Source organism: Thunnus albacares, chromosome 13 (assembly GCF_914725855.1).
Source record: "Thunnus albacares chromosome 13, fThuAlb1.1, whole genome shotgun sequence".
Lineage (NCBI taxonomy): Eukaryota > Metazoa > Chordata > Actinopteri > Scombriformes > Scombridae > Thunnus > Thunnus albacares.
This window is the reverse complement of record NC_058118.1, coordinates 11,336,630-11,349,362: the sequence shown is the minus strand read 5'-3', so window position 1 is coordinate 11,349,362 and position 12,733 is coordinate 11,336,630. Positions and strand designations below refer to the sequence as shown.

The 12,733-nt window shown below is 39.4% G+C and overlaps 1 protein-coding gene across 3 annotated transcripts in view; it reads right to left on the bottom strand.

Moving 5' to 3' along the window:
- LOC122995682 overlaps positions 1-12,733 on the bottom strand; it is a 40,616-nt gene that overhangs the window by 22,777 nt on the left and 5,106 nt on the right. Inside the window, exon 3 of one of the 3 annotated variants that reach the window (XR_006406837.1) lies at positions 4,025-6,980. The exons of the other annotated variants lie outside the window; for them this stretch is intronic. The gene's annotated coding sequence lies outside the window, so the exon portion shown is untranslated. Of the gene's footprint in view, positions 1-4,024; positions 6,981-12,733 lie in introns of those variants that run through there. 3 annotated transcript variants of the gene reach the window in all.

The window sequence follows — 12,733 nt, the reverse complement described above, 5'->3', positions numbered from 1 at the left end:
ATTGTGCTGTATGCTGACTGCTGACCTTGTTAGGTATCCAAATGAAATTTAGCGATTATTTTAACTGGGTAGGCAAGCATTATTGAAATGAGTAAATCGGTACAAACATTTTTTTGTGTTTAATATTTGCATCATTATTTCTCTGCTTATTTGGATATAATCACCAATTTACTTTTATGTCAAGGTTACTACAGCGATGTAATGTTTAAGTGTGGTGTGCTCTGCCACTCTGAAACCAGTTAGACAGATGGACACTTAAGGACCAGGGGCCTCATCTATAAAACAGTGCATAGGATCCAAACCAAAAGTGCAAGTGCGCACAAAAGATGAAAATAGTGTGCACCAGAAAATAATCAGAATTATAAAACTGTACGCATGCATGAATACATGCATTTTTCCCTTTATAAATCACAATCACCTTGAAAATGTGTGCACACATATCTTTTAAAATTGAAAGGTGCTTATGGAATAGTCTCTACAAGCACAAGCGTACTGCTGGCTTGAATGTTTATAATAAAGATGTCTGTCAAGATTCTCAGTCATCCAGGTCATGGTTATCCAAGGAGGGTTGAATTGAGAGCAACTGGACTTGGTTGTAGATACCTGAAGACGTTTCAACTTCTCATTCAAGGGGTTTCTTCAGTTCTAACTGACTGGCAGGGAGTCCCAGGTATTTAACCTCGTTGGGGTCAACTTTAAGGTCACTGATACCACTTGGTTCGTTAGTAATCCTGACTGTTGTAACGACAGTCGTGGAGTCACCTGAAGCCAAATGTAAATGACAGTTGTTGGAGTTGTTACATGTGGCCAAATGTGAATGGTTGTTAAATCTCCTGGGAAGGGATGAAAGGCCTGCATTGTAGGTGGGGGATAAGTGGTGTCGTTTATGATAAAGTGGATCTATAATTAGGTTTGATATTAAGTGAAATTAAATGTGTGAGAGGTATCATTATACAATCTGGCTTCAATTCACCACCTCACCATCTGCGTCGCTAATTTCCCCTGTCTCCAAAATGTTTGTATGCATGGGTCAGAGTTTCCGTACAGGTGTGCACATTCTCCCATCAAGTTTGTTTTTATAAATTCCAACTTTTTTGTGGGAAGCGACGAACATATTTCTCAAGCCCTGTTTTGTGTGTACGCAACGCTTATAAATGAGGCCCCTGGTACCAATAAATCTCCAACATCTAAATGAAACAGCAGCTTTGTCTTTGTCTTCACAGCTTTGTTTTCATCTGTTTATGGGAAAAGTAAATTACACATCTGATGCCAGCCTTATAAAGTCATCACTTAGTTTCATTATTTTTTCCCCCTTTCAGCCCAAAGCCTACAGGGAACTGTAGTGTAACTGTTGGGGATCGATCTGCCCATTAAACAAGTACGCAGAGAGCTAGTGGTGATGTTTTATTCTGCTAATTTGGAAGAAAAAAGAAGTACAATAGTAGTCTTTGGACTCAGCAGAGCACCATATAAGGACATTTCAGTCTGAGGAAAACTGATTGAAAGCACCTGGTAGTAAGTGTAACAGACAGACAGGTTGACGGACTGCACGGCGAACCAACCAATAAGCTCTCAGACATGGGGAGGACTCTCTAAATGTAAACAAGACATCTATTTTATTCTGCAATCAATGTTACATTAGTTTGATATCTTAGCTCATGTTGGACAGAAAAAATGCATCAAAAAAATTGTTAAAGGTACAGTGTGTAGAATTTAGTGGCATCTAGCAGAATGGACTTGGCAGAAATGGAATATAATATTCATAAGTATGTTTTAATTAGTGTACAGTCCCATGAAATAAGTATCGTTGTGTTTTTATTACCTTAAAATGAGCCCTTTATATCTACACAGGGAGTGGGTCCCCTTCCACGGAGGCCGCCATGTTGCACAACTATGTTTCTACAGTAGCCTGGTTCTAGCGAGGGCCTTTCAAGTTTTTCACAAGTTTCACAGCCACTGTAGGTTCTCCTTCATGCTTGGAAGGGGACGGCTATTCAGTTGGTTGCAATCTGCAACCTCACTGCTAGATGCCATTAATTTTTACACAGTGGACTGTTAAGTACAGTAAATTTAATAGAAATGTGTTCAAAGATGCAAATTATTGCAAGAAAAAATTATGCAAAATCCTTAGGGATCATCATCTTGGAGCCATGAATGTCTAAGTCTTTTAAGTCTATTTATTTATTTTATTTTATTTATTCACCATTTTCATCTTTTTTTTTAGTATAAAGTCAAGCAGGAAATCAGAGTAGAGACATGCAACAAAGGTCATAGAATTGAACCAGGACGTGACAGTTATATCTTTCATCCTCTGGAAACATGAATGTCTATGCAACATTTTATAACAAACCATCCAATAGTTGTTGATATTTAAGTCTTGACCAGAGTGGTGGATTGACTGACAAACCACAATATTTCCATGACCCTAACCAAGTTGTTTTGTGCCTAAATCTGAACGAAACATTAAATTAAACAACAGTTTTATCTGTGAAATTGCGATGTTGTCCTCTTGAAAACGAGACAGAAAACACTTATATGCGTCATTCTGGAGGGCATGGGCCAACTATGTATTTTTATTATTTTGTTTGGAGAACTTGTTGGGCCATCCTAGAGCTACGCCACCAACATGACAAAACAAAGAGTAATCAGACCATATGTTATCCCTCCATGCTGTAAAACTGCAGCTGTATGTTTTAAAACTTTATACACTGTCATTCTCGCAGAGAAAATGTGTATATGTGCCCATGTGTGTGTGTGTGCACGCACATGTGAACAACGGATTCCTGGACAGACAGACAGCGCAGACAGGATGACCAGAGTCCACTCCTGCAGTTCAAAGCACTGGGTGTCATGGGATTAAGTGTTTTGTCTTAAATGAAGGGAGGACTCATAAAACCACAGCACCCTGCAGTGTGTTACTCAAGCCGCTCTGCTGGTTTTCTTCATAAAGCAGTGCTTTCTGGCTGCACATGCTTTAATAATGTGCCACAACAACTCTGGGAGTAGGTCGTAAGGTCAGTCTTGTTTCAAATATTTTACGTACACCCACCCAAGTCTAATCCGTCATGCAAACATTATTTATCCCCTGTCAAAAAAGTAAAGACTTCTAGTGGTTTGTCATAAAATTGATCTCTGAAGTCTGTGTCTGCACTCAGCAGGATGAAAACAAGTCACTCACAGGTCTAATCAAGGAGACTTTTATGGCACATACCAGTCCTTGGCTACATGCACCATATAATAATACTATGATCTATGACATGAAAACCCACATTAAACCAAAATGTTCTGTATTCTATAAACATTATCCACCTCTTTAGGGGACACCTGCTCATTAGACCACATAAAATGCAGCATTGAGACCCCTTCGTCGTAGTTCACAGTGCGTTCTTGATCCATATGACATGCTGGTGGGATATAAATACCTGAAGCATTAATTCACTTACATAGAGTAGCACAAGTGATAATAATCCCCATGTTGTGCCATAATTGGTATGAAAACAATCTTTTACAAGTGTACAGTAACATTTTTCTCATGGTGTTAAACCTGTAAATTTTGAATCACTTAACACCATCTAAAGGCATAATATATCATAATATACCAACAAAAAGTATACTAATGTGTAGAGTCAAAGAAAACCAATGACGACATCCATGTTCCATTGCTGTTCACTTGATCCAGTATTCGTAGATGCTCATCTCTTCAAAATTTCCATTGGTATCTCTCAGGGGAAAATAACAGCAGAGGCAAGTTAATCTTTTGAATCATATGTTGTCTTACACAGGCATCAGCCTGTTGTTGTTACAGATTGAGGAGGCCCAGCGCTTCAACCCCAGGGTTCCTGGAGGTTGACTCACAGCCACTCTGTAATGGAGTCAGCATCACATCACAGCAACCCCACTGCTGCAGCAAATTTCCATGGCTTGGCAGAAAAACAGCCATCAAAGCAGGAAAACCGCACATGAGTCTTCCAGTATCTCTGAAAAACCCCAACTGGAGGTTCCCTTCCAAGCTACACCCCTGGAAAGCAAGGGAAAGACCGTCCAGAATTTAAAAAAAAAGAAAAAAGGATTACTGGGGACAGAAAATATTGGAGGTGAAACATCATTGCTGGGCCAGTCATCTGGTCTTTTAGTCTTTTAGCTCTCTTCTGACAGCAGTCTGATCTGGATAACTGCACCCCTGAGAAATGACCAGTGTTGGGCATTACTTTGCAGTAATGCGATCACTGTATTCTGAGGAGTGTAAGGAATTATAATTTGAAATTCAGTCTGTTACTCCAACAGTTTGGGTGTCGGCTTGTTTCCTGTCCTACCAGGAATTTGATGGAGAGCTTATATCAATTTGGTCTCTCTGCGTCCAGTAGACAGAGAGACCAAACACTACTGTAAGTGTTAGCTTGGTGCAGGGAATGCAGGTGTAGGGAGGTGAATAGCCTCTAATAAACAGGTTAAACAGGTTTGGTAATTCCAAAACTGTCTTATTTACATGTTGTGTCTTCTTAGCCGGTTTGCTAACAGTGGCCACTGGTAAGCCTACATTCAGGGATCACCCTGCATGCTGCATGCAGTCAACCAGGGCTCAAGTTAAGCTAGTGTTGATGGTCAGTAATACCTCTAAAATGTAGTTTAGCTGCTAGTAAAACCAAAATGTCTTGTATATATATGATAAATACAGAAACCGTGACACTGAAGTTATTCCAGTATATATCAACCTGCCATATTTCCCATTAATGGCCATTGTGACTTTATTGGTCATGATATTGTAACTTTGCACTTTGCACACAAGATGTGCACTGATACATATCTTTGACTGTTAATAGCTAGATACATGGTAAATCCCCCTGCCCTGGGGTGGGTATACCTGCATACACACCACTATAGCTCTGATCCACAAACAGCTGCTTACAGTGTTTAAAAATTTGTCTTTGGTCTGAAGCTGAGGATGGCATGTCAAGCTATCTTTTGGATAGACAAAGTTCATTTTTCCTAATACATTTTGTGAATCAATTTCTCATTTAGTGATTACAACTTTGTGGCTTATTTTCGTATTTTAAGTTGTGGTTTCAACTAATGAAACACTTAAGCCAGCAATTTTATGCCAGATCTGGTTTACTTCAGTAAAGTTGTGCAATCAGTGTAACTGTTCTTGTTTCAACACTCACTTACACTTCTTTGAACAAGCAAACACATACACAAATAGACACACACATACAGAGTCCAAGAAGAAACACAAACAGGTTAAAATACATGTATGAACAGTACATTGACACACACTGCTATGCTGTAGACACACATGAATGGAGATATTGGAGAATTAAATTAGAAGAAGAAAGAAAGAAAACAGGTCTGTATAAAAAGACAGGATTTAGTTACAAATACATGATCCATGCTTTTCCCATCCCGATAAGTGATGTCTAGGGATGTTTTGGATTACACTATGAAAAAATGCAAGTTTAGGAAATATTTATTGAATGGATTGAAAAATATTGTACAAACTGTGACCTACTTTCCATGAGCATCCCTGTATTGGTCTAAAAAAGTGTGTCAGGCTTAAAAATAATCATAAAATGTATTAAGATAATATGCATATAGGTAACATACTACCACATTTGTCCAATCTACCTACAATACACCGTCAAATTGATTAAATCCTTTCCAGAAATGTCAAATAACTGTTTTATCACTTAATGTACATAGTTGAATGTTCACCACATTATACTAACACAACAGTATCTTTATTTGCTACAAATATTAAATTTAGATGGTAATATGTCATCCAAATTGTCAGGGATTTTCAACCTTAAATACAATGCAGTGTGTTTATAAAATGACAATCCACACACGTTCTGGTCTTTAGACAGAGCACATTTTAGCAGCATGGGGCAGCTTCCTGTAATTGTTTTCAATGAGAGTAAAGATTTTTGCTCACTGCTTTTGCTTTGCTGAACGCCTCAAATTTTTCCGCTCTATGCACCTCACATTTTTGCAGGAGCGCCCTGAACACCTCGAGTTTACAAAATGTCAATTCAGAGCAGAAAAGTGCCAAATGTCATTGGTGTTTTGATCCATTGTCCAATCGGATGAATTGAAAGGCAAGCCCTCTGTGGTGATGACGACAACAAGTGGAGATAACAGTCATGGAGGATTAACTAGTGGTGGCTGTTGCAGGATATCCGGAACTATATGACTTAAACAGCCATAATCACCATCTGAACAGAAAACAGCCAGCCTGGAATGAGTTTACTTCACAGCAAAATAACAGTTAGGCTAAGGACAGGTAATTCAGTGGTTGCCTAGCAACAATTTTAAAAAAAGACACAGCAAGCTGCTCTTTTTTTAAGATTGTAGGCTATGACAAAAAAGGCATCCTCTTCTGTCCCTGGATCAGCTTCCTAATATAGTCAATTTATCACATCATCTATCATCTCATCTCATCTCAACATCTATCACACAATGTCTTCAAGACCAGCAGAGAGAATCTGGTCAATTATCTTGTGACCTTCACAGACGTACAGAATCTGTTTAGTTATCATCTGGTTACCCGCAGAGTGAGAAGTAAAGTGAATCTGGAGTTGGATATTATTTAGAAACATTTGACTGAAAAAACATCTTCCTCATCCTCAACTTTGAAATCAGAGAATGCACATAAAAATGACGAGGATAGAGTGCCTGCTCCATTTAAGGTGCTGAAGTGGGATATTCTCTTCATCAAGTCCTCCCGCTACCTGGTTGTGGACTTTAACAGAGAAGGATGTTTTGGCAAAGTTGCCATGTCAGTTGACTTAAAAACAGCTGAGACGTTGACAATCAAGATCCACAAAGAGAGCGATGATTGTGCAATCAAACGTGAGGTGGACATGCTTAAGGCCCTCAGGACACTTGATCCAGAAAAGACAAACTTGGTGAGGTTTGTGGATGATTTCAAGTTCCAAGACCTTTCCTGCCTTGCCTTTGAGATGCTGGACAAGAGCCTTTGGGACCTGATGAAGGAGAGAGAATGGATGCCATTATCTCTCAATGAAATTCGCCCTGTCAGGCACCAATTACTTGTGGCATTTGAAGCCCTGAAGGGTATTGGCATCCTTCACACAAACCTAAAACCTGACATTATGCTTGTCAACCAAAAAGACCAGCCCTTTTGGGTGAAGTTGATAAACTTTTGTTTGGCCCTTCCACTGTCCAAAGTAAAGGTTGGAATGACCAGCAGGCTGGTGCACACAGGGCTCCGGACGTGACCTTGGGCCTCCCCATATCTGAAGCCATTGATATGTGGGGACTGGGATGTGTCATGGCATTCCTGTACTTTGGGGACAACCTCTTCCCTGGAAAATGTGACTACCACAACATGAAAGTCATTTGCCAGCTACTTGGTCAACCAGGACACCAGCTGCTAAGTGCTGGGAAGAACACAAGGAAGTATTTCATCAGGGAGCCCATCAATTCAGGATGGAGACTAAAATCACCTGTGGAATACAAGGAGGCAACAGGTGTCAAGAATAAAATTTCAAAGAGGCATTTGGATATGGCCGCAAATTTAGAAAATGTCGTCACGAAATTCAAAGAAAGTGAGGATGATCATCAATGTGAAGGCAGGATGGCATATTTAAGCCTCCTTAAATGGTTGCTGCATCTTGACACTGGAAGGAGAGTCACTCCAAGGCAAGCCCTACAACATAGTTTCATTACAATGGCTCACCTGGTGGACTACATGGACACCAGCTCCTACGCAGATGCTGCCCGTGACTACATGACCATCTCCCCAATTGATGATTCTGATGATTCTCTCACCGACATCGAAAAGGACATATAGCATATAGCCCAACACTGACTTAAGTGATGAGATGTCAGACCCAGATAGTCCTACATAGATGACAACTCTGCAGGAGGCTGTTATTACTATTCAAACTCAGCTAAGGACACCAGCATAAGGAGAGAGAGAACCGGTATGATGTGCATCCCGGATTGAAGTGATGAGGTCTCAGAATACAACTCTGGAGCACTCAATTATGATTATTTAAACCCAGCACAGGAGACTGGCCTAAGGAGAGAGAGAGCTCCCGTTATGGTCTCCAGAGGTGACTATTTGGACACTGATGGGGACAGTGGTGAGGATGAAAGCTATGAAGACTTCTATCTATTAGATTCATCCACTCCAAGTTTTCAAGACACTACTACTTCCTATGTGGTTGAGGGGGTTGTTTATCCATAATATCCCCTATTCGTGACTGCTCCTACTTTTGTCCGAGTTTCAGTCCGGACCAGCTTCAGGAGAGAATCCCCCACTGCTTGTCTGAGTGAGGGAGATACAAACCATAACAGTCCCAGTGTAATGCATTGCTACTCCTCATTAAAGTCAGGGGCTGCATCCATGACATTAGACCTATTAACCTGGATACCCTCTTCAGATGTTGAACAGATTTACCAATAATCTACATTAGACAAAGGCATAAATCACGGCAGCACAGTGGTGCAAGTAGGTTTCACTGTCACCTCACAGCAAAAGGTTCTGGGTTCAAATCTGCTGCTCAGCTGGGGCCTTTTTCTGTGTGGAGCTAACATCTTCTCCCTGTGTGGGTTTTGTCCAGGTACTCCACTTTCCTCCCACATCCAAACATATGCAAGTTAGACTGACTGGCAACTCTAAATTGTACTTAGGTGTCAGTGTGAGGATGAATCTTTGTGGGTCTCAGCCCTGTGACAAATTAATCTGGCCTTGATGAGACCTTACTCTTGTCTTTGTTTGAAATGAAATTGTGAACTCTTTGAAATGAAAAAATAAATATATGGTAATTATTCATATTATTATTTCTGTTGAGAATTTAGGATAAATTAAGAATGTTTGTGTATGCAGCAAAAATCTCAACCTCTCTTGTGATCAGTAAATATTCAGACATCAATAGATTTTGCTGACTAGCTAAAGTCAGACTTGGACAAGAGGTAAATCCACTCCCCTCTGTCAATGAAAAGGGTTTAGCATGTTTTGAACCTGAAAAATAAAAAGTCAAGTTCAAGAATTGGTATCAAGTTTGCAACAAAGTGAAAAAACTTTGTGAAACAGGTTGTCCATCTGGGTTTTAGAGCAAAGATACAAGAGCTTTGCACTGTCAAGAGCTAAAGGAGAGATGACAACATCAGCATCCGCACCCAACCTCTGCTCATTTTTTTCTCTTCCCACTTAAGTCAAAGAGCTTTACTCTTTCCACTCTTAATACCTGTCTTAAACCAGTCTTCTTATCCCTGATGTTGCCTCTTTCACATCCCCTTTATTTTCAAACCACAGCTTTTCCAATTCTTGTGTCAGCATTTGGGATACGAGGATACAAACTTAGCCAAGGTTTGAATATATTTGTACAATTGCACAATATTTTGCACCACGGCCCCAAGTGCAACTTGAGGAAATATCGACATTGCACAACTCATTGCGCCTTAAATTATCAGTAAAAAAAACCCATCCAACCTAATGAGGGATTTTTGGACCTATATGTGTAATATTGGCTGAAAACTCCAGCAATATTTCTAGTTTCTACTTTGCTTCCATATCAGGATATTTTCATAATTTTGAGAGTAGCAATACAGAGTAATGCAAAATTTGTGTATATCTCTGCACCAGAATATTCATATTTCTAATGAAGGATGATCTGTGTCTGAATTAAGTTGGCTCTAAACTCTCACTTTGTTTCTAAAAAACTTGTAGCTTCAAGCAAAACTGTAAACAAGATAATATTAATAGTTAAAGGTCAAGATTATCACACAGCCCCATCTGCCCAGGAAGACACTTCTTCACTTCAACCTCAGTGAAGACCTTATCCTGCCTGAGTTGGCAGGTCTGCTCTACAGATGTCTTCCATACTGATCAAAGGCCTTTACATCCCTCAACGAGAGATCAGGGGGCTTTGTCACCCTTAAAAAACCTTGGAAAACACTCAACTCTTCCCAGAGGCACTAGGGATTCCTCCTCCACCCCAGTTCCCACCATTTAAAACTCTCATGCCTAAACTGCAGGCTTTGTCTGCCAACTCTAGCCTGTGATCAAATATCTCCATTACCACTAAATGTCAGCTAAATGTGAAATAAATGTCTTAATAAGTACATCCAAAGCTCTACAAAAGAGCTGAGGTGACTGAACATTTATGATTCAGTTGTGTCAGTGGCACAACTCTTACCTTTATTATAGCTTTATGTCAGTGAATGCATGCTTGTGTTCATTTTACAGCACTATAATTGTCCACAACATTGATATTCTTCCTGTGATTATATTACTTCATCACTGATCTCAGCCTGATTGCAGGGTGATGTCTGGAGACAAAGATAATTTACTTTCAAAACCTGGGAACCTTTTTGTTTCTTGTGCATAAAAGAGCAGCATGAACATATAGTTCATAATGTTACAGGAGCAAACAAGCATATTTCATATGGAAGTTATGCTAACACTTTCCTAACACTGAGAGGTAAATTGGATGTTAAAAATATGGAAAATGTTAATACTGCATTAAAAAAATGATTTCAAAAATTATTTCTTCAGACATCATCTGAGCCCAAATTCTTCCTCTATAGGAACCACAGTGATGAGCATTCAGATCAGCAAAGGCAAGTGGGAGGGTGCAATAAATATTTAAAAAATGAATTTGTTCTTCCTTCTTTGACTTTTGAAATTAGCTATACTTATTCTCTACGTCAAAAAAATAGTCATGTCAATATATTCTACTAGCAGTAGATATAGTTATTTTTTTAAAGATTATATTTAAATATCCTGAAGATTTTCATTTTTTCAAACCCAATTTTGATATTATTTATGCTTGGCATTTATTCTGCTACAGTATAGCCGTTACGTTTACACTCATCAGTTACCTGTCTATGTATTAGTTTGCACTGCAGTGGTGGAGTTCACCTTTCTAATGCTGGCTTCAAATGGCATGCACAAGAGCCAGTACTAAAGCAAATTATGACGGCACAAGCTGCACAAGTTGCTCATGCTCTTCTGTTGCATTTCTTTGTAGCTGCTCAAAGAACGATAAATGTTTAATTTCAAACAGAACTCTGACTTGCATTATTAAGATGTTCTTAGTGTTACCACCAGTGACCACAGGTGTCGCCATATTAACTTGAGAGGTATATATTTATTAAGGACGTGCAGAGAGGCCAGTATTTGTATTTGTATTTGTATCTGTATCTGTATTTGTTGAGGCAGCAAGATTATTTATATTTGAATAAAGTAAAAAAATCTGTTGTTGTTGTTTTTACTACACTTCTAATTTTAGGATATTAAAGTGTTAAAGTAAGTGTTATTCAATAAACTTTTTTACAAAGGTGGGTTCCCACACCAGGTCTCAAAACCCCATCTCTCAGACCAGAGACATCTGCACTGACCTGTCAGCCATAGCCCAGCTCTGCCAGAGAAAGAGATCTGCAGTTATTTATACACTTGTGACACAGAGACAGACAACGATGTAACCTTGCTACGTCCCAACCTGTGCGTTTATTTGACATGTATGTTTTTTTTCTGGAAAAACAAATAATCTTCATAATATTTGTTCAAAATAAATATTCATAAAAACCCACTATTTGTGCTGTTCTGAATACCATGTTCAGATTCGGTTCCACCCCTAATATGTATATGTACAAATATGTCAGCGTTGTGTTGTGTTGTCCTAAGTGGCCAAAAAAAAAAAATCAGTTAATGCAGGTTTAACGATAATAACTTAACAAAGGAGAAATAGTCATGCTGAACAGTAATTTGTTCAACCATAACTTGAATGTTGCTGCTATGTGAGTTCAGTATGTCTTAACAAAACCAACATTCCCCTAAATTGTGGAAAGAGTCATATGCAAGAAGTGCGTCAAACCTCCCTCCCTTCTCGCCTTAAACAAATGTTGGAATCCTCTGTAGATCATAAAGACAAAATATGGAAAATGACTTAAAACATTCTGAGATTTGTGATTTGTGAGATTTAAGAAGAGAAGCCTCAGGCCTCTCTTGTCTTTCATTAAATGCACACACACAAAAACACACACACACCTTCTTATCCAGCACAACACCTGGTGCGGGAACATAAAGTACAAGGAGACAACCAGAGAAAACTCATGTCCTTGATGTAATTGTCAAATAAACGTGTATGTATAAAAGTGAGTGTGAAAGCGTCCATCTGAATGAGAATGAAGGCTAACGTGTCTTTCCACCTGTCCACATGTGCGTCTTGACCCTGCTCGTCAGTGAACATGCCCCTGGCATTGTTTTATGACTGCAGCTCCACCAGCTCTGAGCCTCCCAACACCTGTACAATAAATCACCAGCCCACTCCTGTTGGTGTTACATAACCCAGCAGGGGTTTAGTGACGCCGAACACAGAATTGCCTGCGGTGGAGGCCTTATGTGGGGGTGGCGAGAGTCAACTCATCTTCTGCACGGATAGGTGGCGCTGTGGCACAAGGGTGTTATTACAGGTGCTTCACAGAGAAAGTCATAAAACATGTTTGGGATCACAAAACATGTTTGAAAGAAGAAGAGCTCAATGTTCTATCCAGTAAATGTGTGAACGCCCCAAAATGTGAGAATGACTATATGCTGGAGAGGGACTGGAACAGTTGTTTACCTGCCAGTGGTAAATGTTTTAAGTAGCAAAGACTGACAGCCAACGAGTAAAATTTACCGTATGAATTATTAGAGAAACAATGATTAACTCACCCACTCATTGAACAACTCACTGCAGTATTTTGTAAGCTGAAAATACTATTG